The sequence below is a fragment of the Pseudorca crassidens genome, chromosome 20 (assembly GCF_039906515.1).
Source record: "Pseudorca crassidens isolate mPseCra1 chromosome 20, mPseCra1.hap1, whole genome shotgun sequence".
Lineage (NCBI taxonomy): Eukaryota > Metazoa > Chordata > Mammalia > Artiodactyla > Delphinidae > Pseudorca > Pseudorca crassidens.
In genome coordinates, this window is record NC_090315.1 from 2970422 (window position 1) to 2987261 (window position 16840).

Below are 16840 nucleotides of genomic sequence, written 5' to 3' on the forward strand. Positions count from 1 at the left end.
GAAGGTTCCTCTTCATTCTCCACTCCATGCCAACAACCTGAAAGCAGAAAAATGCTGCTGAACAGCATGCTGTCTTCAGTGGGAGTGGGTAATCCCATCACAAATGTGTATCTAGCATCTAGCATACCCAGGATTGAGTCCACAGGGTTGGTGGCAGGACAACAGCTTTGGGATTAGGTTAAAGAAAGAGCTGCTGTGCAGTACTGGACTCTGTGGGTCACAGAATGGGGAAGGTCTTACACCAGACACAGGATGGGGTGTAGCTGAGAGAGAAGAGGCAGGCAAGATCTCCAACTCACACCTTGCAAATGACTTTTAGAAGGGCCTTGACTGACTATTGGTGACAGGTGAGTACTATCCAGAAATGTTATGTCCAGGCCCAGAAAATGTGATTTAAAATGAGTAACTGGTATTCAAAAACTATTTAAGTACATGCTTATGTTTCATGACACATTAACACTGTCCAACAGACGAGAGCACCACAGAGGGAGCAGTAGAGAGCACTGATGAGTGGGGTGGGCAGCCCTGGGTCACAGATCAGAATAGAAGTGAAAAGTATGTAAAGAGTCCAGAATTGGGAGGAAAAGAGAAATAAGGTATGGCCTATAGCCTGGGCACCAAAGAGCAGTGGGCATAGGACAGGTTTCTGGTGCTATTTGCATCCATCCTTGAAGTTATATCCTGCCCAGGCTCCCACTCACCAGGGCCTGTCCATGTCTCTTTTGCTGTGGCTAGTCAGGACCTCTCAATCAGGCACTAATCTTTCCCCTGCTACAGTTCAGCAACCACAGAGGATCTAGAAGATACAAGTCACACAGGAAAGACAGGGCAAGCGAAGAGGAAAGCAATGGCCCAGGGTAGCCCGCCCAGGACAGATTAAATACAAAATGAAAACCTTAAAGGAACAATCTATGGGCCCCACAATCAGTGACCATAACTGTAATTCATGACAGAGATAGGCCCAAGGGAATGTCAATCAAAGAAAGGGGACATAATCTGGAGCAAAAAGGCATCATGAGTGTAGACAGAGCCATCCACCCAGGAAGAAGCCAGGCAGGATAGTATCCACTGGACTGACCATAAGACTCTTGACCTTCAAATCCTTCCTGGCAATTTTGGGGCAACAGAAGTCGGGAAGCATAGGGAGCATACCCAGCCAAGACCTGGCACCCAGAGGATGTATGTGAGGGAGTGCTCACGGTCCAGATATATAGGAAGGAAATCGCAACTTCTAGGGGAAAAACAGGAAGAGCAGAACATAACCCAGAAAACTGGGATATGCAGGGCCTTACCCAGGAAAACCATAAGAGCAAAGCATAGAAGGCACTGCATTGTGATATGAGAGTCTCTGAGCTTTATCAAGAGGTCCCCATTTCTCCCAGGAAAAATGCACAAACACACCCTCAAAAGTCACATGATCCTACATGAACAGCACAATAGCACAAGGGCAGCCTCTCTCCCCAGGATTCCCAGTGTATCCACCACAATTTCACATTCCTCCCCAGGTCCTCAAAGCAAAACAATACAGCAGGCCCTGGTGTAATTGATGCCACCTCTTTCCTCATTTTCCATTAATCATTTCACCCAGCCTAGAACAAAAAGCAAGTGGACAGATAGACACACTGTATAGTCTGGGCCTGGCAGGCAGGAACCAACCCTTCTTCAGCCAGCTAGCTCCCATGGGATCCAGAGATTATGCCTCTCATACACAAATTTGACCTCCACGTTCCCCTTAAATCCCTCAGTACCTGAGCCCCCAGGTCATGAATTCAGATTCCATCTCCATGGACACATCACTCTTTAGACCACACCTCCCTCGTTATCTAAGTAGGTTCCCAAAGTAGGTATCTCCCAGATGTAAACCTGCACATGGCATCCAGAGAATGCTTGGTTAATGCATCCAGGGTTACATCCATCACCAGTCAACAGCCTCCACTGCCATAGGTATTTTCAAACTCAGCTTTTAATTTCTTCCTTCCTTGATTAAACTTCAGCAATTCAGAAGCACATGCAGATTATGAGATAAAGCCAGACCTTTTCCACCTTGCTACTGCATGCTGGGGATACTATACCCTCATCCGTCACAGGCTTAACACTTACCACTAAACTCTCATTCAAAGCCCATACCCACTGGCCTTCTACCCCAAGCATAGTGACTCTGCAGCTGACCCAATTTAGCTCTGAACTAACCTACCAGCTCAACTAAAACTCCCCAGTCCCCACCAAAGGTCACCACAAAAACCTGAAAAGCACACGGAGAGGGGAAGAAGGACCAGCTTTGGTCTTTCATGTCATCTCTATTACTGCTTTACTTCAGAATTATCTCATATCTACTTTCTCCCTTTCAACAACTGCCAGATCCTATTTTCCCTGCTCACCATGGACACTAACCTCCCTTTTCTTGCCTCTAAGGTAACTCTTACTTCCACTCCACTGTGCCCACTTCCTTTCCAGACCCCCAAAGGCACAGCCACCATGACATAAAAGTTCTCTCTCTAAATCTGATACACAGCTCTACCCTAATCACATACTGGCTGTCACCTTGTGGATGTCTCCAACTTGAATCGCTCCTCTGAACTCCATACCCATGTGTCCACCTGTCCACTTGATACGTCAACTCAGATGTCTTTGGACCACTGCAGATTCAACATGATCAAAACCTAACTCTGGGGCTTCCCTGGTGGCGCAGTGGTTGAGAGTCTGCCTGCCGACGCAGGGGACACGGGTTCGTGCACCAGTCCAGGAGGATCCCACATGCCACAGAGCGGCTGGGCCCATGAGCCATGGCCGCTGAGCCTGCACGTCTGGAGGCTGTGCTCCTCAACGGGGGAGGACACAACAGTGCGAGGCCCGCATACCGCAAAAAATAAAAATAAATAAAAATAAAAACCTAACCCTGGATATTACCTCTGAAAGTTACTCTCACCACCAACTTCACTATTTCAATTGAGAACTTCTTCTTCCTTATGTCTTCTCAGGCAAAAAACTGTGGGGTCATCTCTGACCCTTTCCCATCTTTCTCTCACACTCCACATCAGAAAATCTGGTTGGTCCTACTTTAAAAATAAAAACAAACAAACAAACCCCACCAGAATCCAAGCACTTGTCTCTTACCCCTGTAGTCACCACTCTGGCCCAGCCATCATCAGCAGTCCTCTTTACTACCCCCATAGTCTTTTCTTCACTGTGCAGCCAGAGAAACCCTGACCAGAATAAGATCACTCCCTTCTCTGGTCCAAACTTTCCATGGGTCCCACCACTTTCAGAACAGAAGCCCAGCTCCACAGGCTGCCATTTCAGAGCTGAAACCTGTCCCCTGCTCTCTGATCACTAGACATAATGGAGAATTAAAGTTCCCCAAACAAGACCAGTTCAGTCTCAAGTGATGTATTTGCATATGCTGGTTCCCATGGGCACTGTTCCATACTTCTTCCCATTACTTGCTGAAAATGGAAACCCTTCCATATAATTCCAGAATAGCTTGCAGGGCACAAGGCCTCTGGTGACACCAGGATCCCCAAACCCAATGGCAGGCAGAAGGGTAGGTTAAGATTCCCAAGACACCATTATCTGCCATAATGGGTTGCCAAGATCATGGTTGACTGAGCACCTGTACACTTTGCACTCACTTATCCAGGGATCTTAATCACTTCTGCCACCACAGCAATCTGGCAGGAAGAGGGAGCTGGGAGTGGCAGGTTACCACAGTGGGATCTCAAAGACAACTGTTCCTCTCATCCCTACCTTGCCCTTTGGTGAGGATGATTTCAGATTGTCTAACTTAAGATACTCAGACCTTAGTGTTGCCTCCTACCAGCTATGTAACCATGATCCAAGATTTCTCTGTGTTCTCACGTACAAAGCAGGGATAATGGTGGTATCCACCTAACAGGTCTGTCTGTATCAGATGTATTAGGCGTCAAGTACCTTTGAATTCACTTTTACCGTCCACATTCTTAACAGTTTTGCAAATGTTTTTGGCTTGAATGAAGTACATAATAGGTTCTTGTAAGTTTTGGGTTTGTTTTTAAGTCTTTAATAAAACTTGATATTTAAGACTTTTCGTTGTAATCACATACTTAGAGACAAGTTTTTCAATCATTTAAGCAGTGGTATAAATTTATCATACCTAAACATTTTTAATTTTTAACTGCCTGCTAACGTATACTTGCCAGGTATACACTAGATCCTTTCACCAAACCAGCCTACCTGGTATATATTCCTCTGAAGGTGAGCATGCTGGTGGCCCTTCATTAGAGGTGTCCATCATCTCTCCTCACCTGATAAGTCAGGGAACTGATGTAACAGTGCCCTGGATTGGGGTGGGGCTGCTCCACTAGCCTGGCTGACTTTTCCTCGGCTCCACAGAAGGGCATGCTGAGTCCACAGAGTGACAAATTTATAGCACCTTACACCTTGCTCTCCATCTCAGGTCAGGTTCCTAATACCCTACAGCCCTCTCTCCTGCTGACACCACCCATAACCCTTTCATATTCCAGGACCTCTCCTTTCTGGAGGAAATCTCAGGGACGTCCATCCCTTTTCCCAGTACTCATTCACCTCAGGGACCACATAAAATAACAACCTTAACATTCTCCCCCTAAACCTCATCTCCAGGCTTTGATAAGACCTCACTCCTCAGAGGTCTCCAGCCCAGCTTGTTGTGCAGAACTCCAGACCAGCATATCCAAATGCCTATGTAACGCCAATACTGTGAAACACTATGGATTTACCATGTCCTAAGTCCAACTCCTGTTCCCCCTGAAAGGTGCTTCCCTCGTCCAACTTACCCATTTCCATTCTTTCAGATGTTCAGGGAAAAACAAAACAAAACTTGGGTGGTCCTTCACATCCCTTTTTCACTCACAGCCGTATCTAACACACCAGAAAATTCTGTTGGTTCTATCTTTAAAATCTCTCCAGAATTTAATGATTTATCCAGTCCCAATCCCTTCCCTGCCACTGTTCTGGTACAGTCACCACCACAACGTTCCTGGAGTTTGTGGCCTCCTCACCGGTCTCCCTGCCTCCATCCTCATCATCTCCACCCCACCCTAGTTTGTTTTCCCCTGAGCTTTGGGAATATTTTTAAAAATCCCTGATCACGTCATGTTCTTCCACGGCTCCCAACGTCCTCCTAATGAAAGCACTCGCCTCACCCTGACGTTCCAGGCATTACTACTCACACTCTCTGCTTCCTTAAGATGTGAACACCCCAGTTTCCCGAAAGTTCCCGACTCAGTGACAACCCCAAATCTTTGCTTCTGCTAGTGGCTCGGCGGGGTACCACTCTTAAACGTCTCACCACACTGGCTATTAGAAATGGCGGCTTGGGCTTCCCTGGTGACGCAGTGGTTAAGAGTCCGCCTGCCGACGCAAGGGACACAGGTTCGTGCCCCGGTCCGGGAAGATCCCACAGGCCGCGGAGCGGCTAGGCCCGTGAACCATGGCCACTGAGCCTGCGCGTCCGAAGCCTGTGCTCCGCAACAGGAGAGGCCACAACAGTGAGAGGCCCGCGTACCGCAAAAAGAAAAAGAAAAAAAAGAAATGGCGGCTCCATCTGCAAACGCCCTGGAGTCTGGACCAGAAGAGCCTCAATAGGCACCACTCGGGGTCCTACGATTCGAAGGTGGGGGGCGGGACGCGTCAAGATCCGGGAAACGCAGCACCCACCTAAGCCGGTCCGTCCCCAAGGCCGCCGCCATCACAGTCTGGACCACATAGATTCGGGAGGGATCCCAGGTCGGAAACCGGGCATAGCCGTCGCTCGGCCAGGCGGCGGAATTCTCGCGAGCGCTGCCACCACCGAGCCACTCTGCATCGAGGACAGGGTAGCCTCTCGCACCTTCTCACTTTCCGTCACCTCTGAATCGAACCACAGCTCCCGATGTTATGCTCTGATGGGTCGACCAAGAGCCAACAAAATGTCCGCCGCGAAGATACCGGAAGTCCCTCCCAGAAAACTTCCGCACGTATGGAAATTCCCTTAATAGTGCCGCCGCTGCGCGGCGCACGGGCTCCTGGGTAATGTAGTTCCCGCTGAGCCATCGGCCGCAGCGACTCGTTGACGCCCTCGCGTGGAACCGCAAGGGACGCTGGGGCCTTGCGGCTCCGAGGACGGGGCGGAGCTTCACTCTTCTTAAGATGCCATCGCCCAGTTTCCGTGTAGTGTACACTGCAAGGATCGAAGAAATGTTTAGAAATGTTCTCTCAGATATTCCCCAAAGCTATAAAACCTAATGGACACACCACTTCAAATGTCACTTTGAGTCAACTCATATTTCCTTGTTTTTAAAATACTTACAGATGGAAGAGAGAAGCAAAGATGCAAATATGAAAAAATAAGTAAATTATACGATATGCTGTATGATGATAGGTGCCTTTTGGGAAAAAAGCTGGATTTCGGGGAAGAGCAGGGAATGAGACGGTGTAATATTAAATAGAGTAGTAATGAGAAACCTCATGGATACTTCAGGCAAGACTTGAAAAATGATTAATTAAATCATGTGGCATTTTTGTGCATATCCAAGAACTGTATCAGCCAGTGTCATGTCCTAAGCAAAGCTAGGTGCTGATGCCCATGGAATTAGGTGAGTGAGGAAGGGAGTTTTAAAAAGGAGGTCAGGGACTTCCCTGATGGCACAGTGGTTAAGAATCATCCTGCCAATTAAGGGGACACAAGTTCGAGCCCTGGTCTAGGAAGATCCCGCATGCCATGGAGCAACTAAGCCCGAGTGCCACAACTACTGAGCCTGCGCTCTAGAGCCTGTGAGCCACAACTACAGAAGCCCACGTGCCTAGAGCCCATGTTCTGCAACAAGAGAAGCTACCACAATGAGAAGGCTGCCAAAATAAATAAGTAAATTTATAGGAAAAAAGAAAAAAGAGGTCAGAGGGACTTCCATGTTGGTCCAGTGAGTAAGACTCCACGCTACCAATACAGGGGGCCTGGGTTCCATCCCTGGCTGGGGAACTAGATCCCACACATGTGCCACAACTAAAGATCCCACATGCTGCAAGTAAGACCTAGTGCAGCCTAAATACATAATTTTTTTTCTTTCTTTTTTTTTTTGCGGTACGCAGGCCTCTCACTGTTGTGGCCTCTCCCGTTGCAGAGCACAGGCTCTGGACGCTCAGGCTCAGCAGCCGTGCTCACGGGCCTAGCCACTCCACGGCATGTGGGATCTTCCTGGACCGGGCACGAACCCATGTTCCCTGCATCAGCAGGTGGACTCTCAACCACTGCACCAGCAGGGAAGCCCTAAATAAATATCCTTTTTTAATTCAAAAAAAAGGCGGTCGAGAGGAACATGGGCTAAAGGCCTGTGAAGTGCCTCAGGGTCTTGCAAAACTTTTGAATTTTCTTTAAGTAAAAGGAGGAGTCTTTCCAGGATTTTAATCAAAGATGGACACTACCTGACTCATAGTGTTGAAGGGTCATGTTGGCTGGAGAGTTGAGAATAGACTGCAAAAAAACAAGCTTAGGATACAGAAAATCAGTTAGATGACCACTGCAAAAATCCAGCTAGAGGATGGTGCTAATCAGGCTGGGGGCAGACATGGTGATGAAAAGTGGTGAGACTCAAGATATATTTTGAAAGTGGACCCAATCAGATTTCCTATGGGGCTGGTTCTGTGGTATGAGAAAAAGAAGGAGTCAAGGATGATCCCTAGAATTTTTAGTCTCAGCAACTGGAAGGATGGGGTTGGCATCGACTGAAAATGGGAAAGCTGTGACCAGAGCAGAATTAAAAGAAAGCTCACACACTGAAAACACCAAATGCTGGTGTTTTTGAATGAACTCTCATTCATTGCTGGGTGGAATGCAAGTGGCACAGCCAATTTGCAAGACAGTCTCGCAGTGTCTTAAAAAACTAAACATAGACTTACCATACAATCCAGAAATTTTGTTCCTTGGTATTTACCCAAAGGAATTGAAAACGTTTGTCCACACAAAAACCTGCACATCATGGATGGTTTTAGCAAGTTAATTCATAACTGCCAATGTTCCATCTTGGAAGCAAGCAAGATGTCCAGGAGGTGAATGGATAAATAAACTGTGGTATCTACAGACAAGGAAATACTATTCAGCTCTAAAAAGAAATGAGCTATCAAGCCACGACAAGACATGGAGGAAACTTAAATGCATATTACTAAGGCAAAGAAGCCAATCTGAAAAGGCTACGTACTGTATGATTTCAACTCTGACATTCTGGACAAGGCAAACCTATGGAGACAGTAAAAATATCAGTGGTTACCAGGCCTTAGGCAAGAGGGAGGGATAAAAAGGTGGAGAATTTCTAGGGCAGTGAAACTCATCTGAATGGAACTCTAATAGTGGATTCAAGTGTAAGCCCTGACAGTTGTTTTATTTTCTTTTTTGTAACGCAAATGCCTGACAGTAAACTTTGTTTGCCAAGGCATCAAAGAGGCATCCACTTCAAAGATGTCTATCTGTAATAAACAACATTGTCAGCCAGGTGATTAGATAAACAGTCAGGCTGCCTTTCCCACTGTGGCTCCTTTGCTTTAGGAGCTGTTGGTTGATTTCAGTAACTGACAATTTGGGCTACTTGTTTTTTTCTCTTACTGTGCTTTAAACTCCTACTCTTATGTTTTTAATTCCCCAATAAAGAGTGAGCCCATGAAACCCTACACCCCCACTCTCGACCACAATAAAAGCAGAACCCCAGGCCCATGAACTCTCTCTCTCACCTCGACCTTGCTATGTGGATCCAGATGTTGTATGTAATTTCCAGGTTTGTAAATAATAAACCTATATGGACTTCCCTGGCAGTCAATTGGTTAAGACTCCACGCTTACACTGCAGGGGGTGCAGGTTCGATCCCCGATCAGGGAACTAAGATCCCACATGCTGCACAGCCAAATAATATCAATAAATAAATAAATGTAGTAAAAAAAACTGTTTTAAAATAATAATAAACCTGTATTTTTTTCAGTTTCCTGGATATTGCTGAAGGGCATCTTGCAATCACAATGAGAACCACAAGAGCCAGTCCAACCACAACATTCCTCACTGACAGACTGAGACCAGCTCAGAACAATGGATACATGCCACTATACATTTATCCAAACACATAAAATATACACCAAGCGTGAACCCTAATGAAAACCATGGTCATTGGGTGAAAATGTGTAATTTTAGGTTCATCAATTGTAACAAATATATCATTCTAGTGGGGGGTATTGATAATGGGGAAGGTTATGCATATATGGGCGCATGGGATATACGGGAAATTGCTGTACATTCTTGTCAATTTTGCTGTCAACCTAAAACTGCTCTAAATAAATAAAGTTTAAAAAAATTTTTAAAATGAAAGCTGAGAAGTTTGAAGATGTTGAGTGTGTTATGTCTACCAGATGTCCAGGAATAGGTTACAAAGTAGATCATTAGACAATCACTGGATTTTTGGATGGAAACATACATTTGGAAGTTTTGAGCTTAAAATGATATTTACAACCATGCCATTGCATAAGATTACTAATAGAATGTGTATAGGTTGTGTAAAAGTCCCCTAATATGATTGTGTTACTGTCGATTTCCCCTTTTATGGCTGTTAGTATTTGCCTTATGTATTGAGGTGCTCCTATGTTGGGTGCAAAAATATTTACAATTGTTATATCTTCTTCTTGGATTGATCCCTTGATCATTATGTCGTGGCCTTCTTTGTCTCTTGTAATAGTCTTCAAAGTCGATTTTGTCTGATATGAGAATTGCTACTCCAGGTTTCTTCTGATTTCCACTTGCATGGAATATCTTTTTCCATCCCCTCACTTTCAGTCTGTATGTGTCCCTAGGTCTGAAGTGGGTCTCATGTAGACAGCATATATACGGGTCTTGTTTTTGTATCCATTCAGCCAGTCTGTGTCTTTTGGTGGCAGCATTTAATCCATTTACATTTAAGGTAATTATCGGTATTTATGTTCCTATTCCCATTTTCTTAATTGTTTTGGGTTCGTTATTGTATGTCTTTTCCTTATCTTGTGTTTCTTGCCTAAAGAAGTTCCTTTAGCATTTGTTGTAAAGTTGGTTTGGTGGTGCTGAACTCTCTCAGCTTTTGCTTGTCTGTAAAGGTTTTAATTTCTCCATCAAATCTGAATGAGATCCTTGCTGGGTAAAGTAATATTGGTTGTAGGTTTTTCTCCTTCATCACTTTAAATATGTCCTGCCAGTCCCTTCTGGCTTGCAGAGTTTCTGCTGAAAGATCAGCTCTTAACCTTATGGGGATTCCCTTGTGTGCTATTTGTTGTTTTTCCCTTGCTGCTTTTAATATGTTTTCTTTGTATTTAATTTTTGATAGTTTGATTAATATGTGTCTTGGCATGTTTCTCTTTGGATTTATCCTGTATGGGGCTCTCTGTGCTTCCTGGACTTGACTAACTATTTCCTTTCCCATATTAGGGAAGTTTTCAACTATAATCTCTTCAAATATTTTCTCAGTCCCTTTCTTTTTCTCTTCTTCTTCTGGGACTCCTATAATTCGAATGTTGGTGCATTTAATGTTGTCCCAGGGGTCTCTGAGACTGTCCTCAGTTCTTTTCATTCTTTTTTCTTTATTCTGCTCTGCAGTAGTTATTTCCACTATTTTATCTTCCAGGTCACTTATCCGTTCTTCTGCCTCACTTATTCTGCTTATTGATCCCTTCTAGAGTATTTTTAATTTCATTTATTGTGTTTTTCATCATTGCTTGTTTCCTCTTTAGTTCTTCTAGGTCCTTGTTAAATGTTTCTTGCATTTTCTCTATTCTATTTCCAAGATTTTGGATCATCTTTACTATCATTATTCTGAATTCTTTGTCAGGTAGACTACCTATTCCTCTTCATTTGTTAGGTCTGGTGGGTTTTTACCTTGCTCCTTCATCTGCTGTGTGTTTTTCTTTCTTTCCATTTTGCTTATCTTACTGTTTGGGGTCTCCTTTTTGCAGGCTGCAGGTTCGTAGTTCCCATTGTTTTTGGTGTGTCCCCAGTGGCTAAAGTTGGTTCAGTGGGTTGTGTAGGTTTCCTGGTGGAGGGGACTGGTGCATGTGTTCTGGTGGATGAGGCTGGATCTTGTCTTTCTGGTGGGCAGGTCCACTTCTGGTGGTGTGTTTTGGTGTGTCTGTGACCTTATTATGATTTTAGGCAGCCTCTCTGCTAATGGATGGGGCTGTGTTCCTGTCTTGCTAGTTATCTGGCATAGGGTGTACAACACTGTAGCTTGCTGGTCGTTGAGTGAAGCTGGGTGTTGGTGTTGAGATGGAGATCTCTGGGAGATTTTTGCCATTTGATATTATGTGGGGCTGGGAGGTCTCTTGTGGACCAGTGTCCTGAAGTTGACTCTCCCACCTCAGTGGCACAGCCCTGATGCCTGGCTGGAGGACCAAGAGACTGTCCTCCACATGGCTCAGAATAAAAGGGAGAAAAAATAGAAAGAAAGAAAGAAGATAAAATAAAATAAGATAAAATAAAGTTATTAAAATAAAAATAATTATTAAGAAAACATTTTTAAAAAGTAAAAAAACAAACAAAAAAAGTAAAAAAACAAAGAAAAAACATGGACGGACAGAACCCTAGGACAAATGGTGAAAGCAAATCTATAGAGACAAAATCTCACACAGAAGCATACACATACACACTCACAAAAAGAGGAAAAGGGGAGAAAATAATCTATCTTTCTCCCAAAGTCCACCTCCTCAATTTGGGATGATTCATTGTCTATTCAGGTATTCCACAGATGCAGGGTACATCAAGTTGATTGTGGAGATTTAACCCACTGCTTCTGAGGCTGTTGAGAGAAATTTCCCTTTCTCTTCTTTGTTCGCATAGCTCCCGGGGTTCAGTTTTGGATTTGGCCCTGTCTCTGCATGTAGGTCTCCTGAGGGCATCTGTTCTTATCTCAGACAGGACGGGGTTAAAGGAGCCGCTGATTCGGGGGCTCTGGCTCACTCAGGCCGGGGGTAGGAGGGGTACGGAGTGCGGGGTGAGCCTGCAGCGACAAGAGGCTGGCATGATGGTGCACCAGCCTGAGGCACGCCATGTGTTCTCCTGGGAAAGTTGTCCCTGGATCACGGGGCCCTGGCAGTGGCGGGCTGCACAGGCTCTGGGGACTGGAGGTAGGGAAAGTGACCTGTGCTCGTACACAGGCTTCTTGGTGGCCGCAGCAGCAGCCTTAGCATCTCACGCCCGTCTCTGGTGTCCATAATGATAGCTGTGGCTCATGCCCATCTCTGGAGCTCCTTTAAGCAGCGCTCTTAATCCCCTCTCCTCGCGCACCAGGAAACAAAGAGGCAAGAAAATGTCTCGTCTCTTCAGCAGCTCCAGACTTTTCCCGGACTCCCTCCCAGCTAGCCGTGGTGCACTAACCCCTTTAGGCTGTGTTCACACCACCAACCCCAGTCTTCTCCCTGGGATCTAAGCTCCGAAGCCTGAGCCTCAGCTCCCAGCCCCAGCCTGTACCGGTGGGTGAGCAGACAAGCCTCTCGGGCTGGTGAGTGCTGGTCAGCACCAATACTCTGTGCAGGAATCTCTCCATTTTGCCCTCCGCACCCCTGTTGCTGCATTCTCCTCCGTGACTCTGATGCTTCCCCCCTCTGCCACCTGCAGTCTCCACCCGCGAAGGGGCTTCTAGTGTGTGGAAACCTTTCCTCCTTTGCAGCTCCCTCCCACTGGTGCAGGTCCCATCCCTATTCTTTTGTCTCTGTTTTTTCTTTTTTCTTTTGCCCTACCCAGGTACTTGGGGGAGTTTCTTCCCTTTTGCGAGGTCTAAGGTCTCCTGCCAGCGTTCAGTCAGTGTTCTATAGGAGCAGTTCCATGTGTAGATGTATTTATGATGTATCTGTGGGGAGGAAGGTGATCTCCACGTCCTACTCTTCCGCCATCTTCTCCTGTCTCTGTATAGGTTGTGAAGAGAGAAATAACTGCTTATTGAGCTCCTGTTTATTACAATATTAAGGGAATGCATTTAAGAAAAACAAATCCAGAGACTTCCCTGGTGGTCCAGTAATTAGGATTCCTTCTGGGCTTTCATGCTATGGCCCGTGTTCAATCCCTAGTCGGGGAACTGAGATTCTGCAAGCTGCACAACAAGCCAAAAAAAAACTTTTTTTAATTAAAAAATTAAAAAACCAGGGCTTCCCTGGTGGTGCAGTGCTTGGGAGTCCACCTGCCAATGCAGGGGACACGGGTTCGTGCCCCAGTCCAGGAGGATCCCACGTGCCATGGAGCGGCTGTGCCCATGAGCCCTGGCCACTGAGCCTGCGCATCTGGAGCCTGTGCTCCATGTCGGGAGAGGCCACAACAGTGAGAGGCCCACGTACCGCAAAATAAATAGATAAATAAATAAAACAAATCCAGTATATTAAGAATACAAAGGAAAAAAAAATGGTGTCAAAAGCTCCTGAAAGGAACTTTAAGGAAAATCTTAAATTCATTAATGATGATGGAGTTATGAAGATAAAAACTCTCATTAGAACGATTAGAGAACTACATAGGAGTTGCGGTAATAGAAACAAAAAGAGAGAGAAAATGCTCATAAAAGTTTAGCCATAAAGCATGAGGAAGAGAAATGGTAAAACAGAAAATGTACTAGATCATAGAGTGAAGGGTAGCTATTTTATGAAGTACACAAATTTTATTGATGCTATTTGTAAAACAGATTAAAAGACTGAAGATTAATGATGGGTGGTTTATCATCAATAGATTTACAAAACCAAGAACAAAACCCCTCAGAAGCTAAGTCATGGGAAAATCATCCTTAGATGGCATTAATGGAGGGATTGACTCTAAATTCAGGGGAGGCATCACTACCTTCTCAACATAAGGGAGCCCATAAGATATTTGTTTTAGATTTGGGAGGCAGAGGGTATTGTCAAATAAAATCAAATAATGATTTTCTTTTCTCTGTATAAAGGCAGAATGTTAATATAGAAGTAATCCTGGGGGAACTTTATATGAAGTAACAAATAGTTTTGAGATTGTTGAGGTTTTCGGTGAATATATTAAGCTAGGAACACCAAGCTGGACAGGCAAGTAGCAGAAGTGGGGAAGGTGCTGCTGGAATAGGGGACAACTGGAGCATTCAGGTTAAGTCCTTGACCAGGATTTGGAATCTTTTAAATGAGAGATCAGTAATGATAGCTCTTTAAGCAGATGGACTAAACATTTATAGATAATTAGTAGGACAATTCACGCTAGAAGAGGTCCTAGGTTATCTGGACATTCCCCAACTAAGTGATGTGAAGTTTGCAGGTGGTGGCAGTTAGTAAGGCTAATAAGTAATTGAAATACAGAGTCTTTTTAGCCAACAGGAGCAATGGAATGTTAGAGCAGTGATTGTTGAGTTCAGGAATTATGTAGCTTTGAAGAGCAGAGAATGTGTTTGTGAACCTGATGATGGATCTGGCCTTCCACTGTATCTGCATCTTATGCTCCCTGCAGTAAGTGGCTAGCATGTGCAACTGGGCCAAGGGTTATTGGGGTAGGGTACAAGTACACTTCCCTAACTGCTGGGATCTAGTGGTTGTGCTGTAAGGACAGTTCTCATTAGAACCATAAATAGGAATTATATGTTCCACTATAAATGGTCTATGACACACCATGAAGATGCTACTGAGTTCATAATAAGAATTCAAGTGGGGTGAGTCTACAAAGCAAAACTAAGATTTTAAGAAGCCCTTAGCATTCTGGATGTCAGATCAAAGAGTGCAGATTTAAGGTAAAAAAACAAAAATAGGGACTTCCTTTGTGGTCCAGTGGGTAAGACTCCGTGCTCCCAATGCAAGGGACCCAGGTTCAATCCCTGGTCAAGGAACTAGATCCTGCATGCATGCTGCAACTAAGAGGTCTGCCTACTGCAACTAAGATCCTGCATGCCACAACTGGGACCTGGCACAGACAAAATTAATTAATTAATTAAAAAATAAATATTATAAAACAAAAACAAGATTAAAAAAATATTTTAGAACTACAGTTCAGCTCTGCAATATGTGTTCCCTTCAAACAAAAGGCAACTTATAGGCATACCTCATTTTATTGTGCTTTGCAGACACCGAGTTTTTTTTTTACAGATTGAAGGTTTGTCACAACTCTGCATCAAGCAAGTCTATTGGTGCTGTTTTTTTCCAACAGCATTTGCTCACTTTATGGCTATGTCACATTTTGGTAATTCTTGCAACAATTCAAACATTTTCATCATTATTATATTTGTTATGATCTTTCTCAGTGGTCTCTGATGTTACTATTGCAAAAAATTGTGACTCACTGAAGGCTCAGGTGATGGTTAGCATTTTTTATTTAGAAATAAAGTACCTTTTAAATAAAGTATGTCCATTGTTCTTTCAGACATCATGCTATTGCACACTTAATAGACTACAGTATAAACGTAACTTTTATAAGCACTGGGAGACCAAAAAATTCATGTGACCTCCTTTACTGCAATATTTGCTTTACTGCAGTGGTCTGGAACCGAATCCACAACATCTGAGGTACGCCTATAGTGAGGCTCTTTGTAAGAGATGGTGGCTGAGCAAATGGAACATGGAGACTGCAGCAAAGGTTCTCTGGGCTGATAAAAGTGTAGGTGGAAATTGTGCAATGAGGAAGTCATCATCTATGGTCTTAATAAAATTTCCATGCAGAGATGATCCTAAAATTTAACTCCAAGTTTAATGGTAAATATTGATATGAAGATTTTTAAAACTGGTTTTAATATTTAAGAATCTCACAATAATTTCAGAGCCAAAGAAAGATTAATCAGCACTTTGTATTTTCTGAATTCACTTTAGATTATCAGGCTTCAATAATGTCATGTTGCATAATCTAAGTGCTACTGATTTCTCACTATACCTGGGAACAATTATCACATCCTAGATACTGCAGTTCCAAAAATATTGTAGTTTGTAACAGCTGTGCTCTCTTGAGGGTGGTCTTTGGGCCTACAAAAAAACCCTGACATCCAAGGTACTTATTAGGACCACAGATGCCAGCAGTCTTTCCCAGAATGCCTTGTACATTGTATGGCTTTTTCTGACACCAAATATGTCATTCCATCACCAATTCTCCAATTCTCCAACACCAACTGGGTATCCTACAATTCAATTCAATTCTGACACTAACTACTTGGAGTTAGTGCAGACCCCACCCATTAAGGACTCAGTCCCATAAGACTGCCAACCACAAAATGGGTCCCAAGGCTACCCCCACTTCTGCCAAGTCGACCTCAAATCTGGTTTGATAATTTGCTAGAATGACTTATAGAACTCAGGAAAATGCTATACTTACAATTAGTTTATTATGAAGGACACAAGTCAACAGCCAGATAAATTGAGGTCCAAAAGAACCCCAAGCACAGGAGCCTCTAACCCAGTGGAATCAGGGTATACCCCCCTTCCTGGTTGGATGTGTTTACCAACATGGAAATTCCCCAAACCCTACTGTTTAGGGATTTTTTACTAAGGTATCACTACATAGGCACGGTTGACTAAATCACTGGCCATTGTGACTGAACTCAATCTCCAGCTCCTTCCCCCCCCAGATGTCGGGGGTGGGGCTTAAAAGTTCTAACCCTCTAATATCTGGTGACCAGCCCCCATGCTGAAGATCTGTACAGGTCTCCACCTTGAGTCATTTCATTATCACACAAAAAAACTCTTATTACTCAGGAAATTCCAAGGGTTTTAGAAGATCTCTGCCAGGAACTGGGGACAAACATCAAATATTTACTTTTTTATTTTACCAGACAGGAATACAGCTTAGACAAAAACTGCAGTAAGACAGACTTTCGTACACCATACTGTTCCCTGAGACCCTCATGAAACCTGTCCACCTGTTCACACTAGCAAA